The sequence below is a fragment of the Myotis brandtii genome, unplaced genomic scaffold (assembly GCF_000412655.1).
Source record: "Myotis brandtii unplaced genomic scaffold, ASM41265v1 C42488780, whole genome shotgun sequence".
NCBI lineage: Eukaryota > Metazoa > Chordata > Mammalia > Chiroptera > Vespertilionidae > Myotis > Myotis brandtii.
The window spans coordinates 1-1,554 of record NW_005324755.1 but is presented as its reverse complement, the minus strand read 5'-3'; the positions used below and the strand labels follow the sequence as shown (position 1 = coordinate 1,554).

The window sequence follows — 1,554 nt, the reverse complement described above, 5'->3', positions numbered from 1 at the left end:
TTACGTTGGGGTTAGTGTCCGTTTGGGTCAGACGTTTATGACGATGCTGAGTTTGGGTCTACAATCCCTATGACTCCAAGATCCCACAACCACACTCTCTCATCTCCCAGAGGCCAGTCAGGGTCAGGTGACCAGCTACTTACCGGTTGTCCGTCACTTCCTCGAGCACCATCATTACCCCGAGCCCCCTAGAAAGAGAAGTTCGTCTTAAATATCTCCTGGATTCTGGAACACTGGTGACCAGTAGTATTTAGATTAAAAATCTGACTCAATTGAGTTAACTTTTCCTTAAATACATTAACATCTACTGACTGATTAGATATATTTTGGAGCCAACTTGTTAAAACCCATATATATATAGCAATGATCTAATGTAGAATGATTGGTGTTTGTATTTTACAAACTGAATGTGAATTACATATGCAAAGGCTTTGATAACATATGCAAAGTTAACACTTCGACAGCCTCAGCAGGGACAATCACTAAGAAACACCTGTTTCCCTGCAGTTATGGCTCAGGTGCTACGGGGCGACTCTGAGTGCAGGTGTGTGGACAGCCATTTCCCTGCATCTGTCGCAGCCGAGCCCTGGCTGAGACCCTGAGACCCTGTGGCTCCCGGTGCGAGCGAGCGAGCGAGCCGGGACTGAGGTACTCACAGCGGCTCCAGGGAGTCCCGGCCGGCCTCTCTCCCCAGGAGACCCTCGGGGACCCTGCAGAACGAAGTGGAAAGGACGGTTATACTTTGAACTTGACAGTGTAAAAGCAGAGGCGGAGGGAGCAAGGCAGGGCAGGGTGGGATGGAGGTTGCTGTGAAACTGAAAAGCCCGTAAGAAAGGATTACCATGGGCCCCGGAGCTCCGTTTTCACCAGGAAGGCCGTTTTCACCCTGGGAACAGACAACACGTTACCATCATGCAACAGGGAGAACGGGTCTAGTTTTTTAAACGTAGCATTTTGTGAAAAACTCTATGGGACCCAAGGAAAAAACATACATTTTAACAATATCAAGTTTCTGTAACACTTTTTTCTTTACCAGAAATATCACTTTCTGTATTTTAAAAAATGTGTGGCTTTAATAGAAGTAATTCCCGAGTTACTCAGCGATGTCCACTCATTTCTAATCTCGACAGCTTGAGGCATCAGCTCTCGTGGAAGCTTTAACAGGGCATCTCAGTTACTCACTATCCCGCAGCTCTTACAATGCAAAACTCCGGTGGATTTCAGAAAAAGCTAAACCTCCAGTAGAAATCTTAAGCGTAGCTGCACCATTCACATGAATCTGCTTATGAAAGTGAGATTTTTGCTGGGATTCACCTTTAATCCAGGAGCACCCGTTTCACCCTTTTCTCCATTCCGTCCATCGAAGCCCTATGAAATGGATAAAAGAATAAACATGTTAAAATCTGCTAATAATGCAGAATGCTCGAAAACTTTACATTGATCTTTGATTGCTAGTTTTCCACCTAACAATATGTTCAATGTTAACTTAAATAATTTAAAACTCCTTTGAATAGACTGAAGACATTTGATGTTGATTTTACAGTAAAAAAAAAA

The 1,554-nt window shown here is 44.0% G+C and overlaps 1 long non-coding RNA gene across 1 annotated transcript; it reads right to left on the bottom strand.

Moving 5' to 3' along the window:
* Positions 1-142: 142 nt before the first annotated feature.
* LOC102251441 lies at positions 143-1,368 on the bottom strand. Its single transcript, XR_312974.1, has 4 exons — positions 1,315-1,368; positions 842-886; positions 657-710; positions 143-188 (listed from the first exon to the last, which is right to left on the bottom strand). It is a non-coding gene; the product is annotated as an uncharacterized LOC102251441 (long non-coding RNA).
* Between the last annotated feature and the right edge of the window lie 186 nt (positions 1,369-1,554).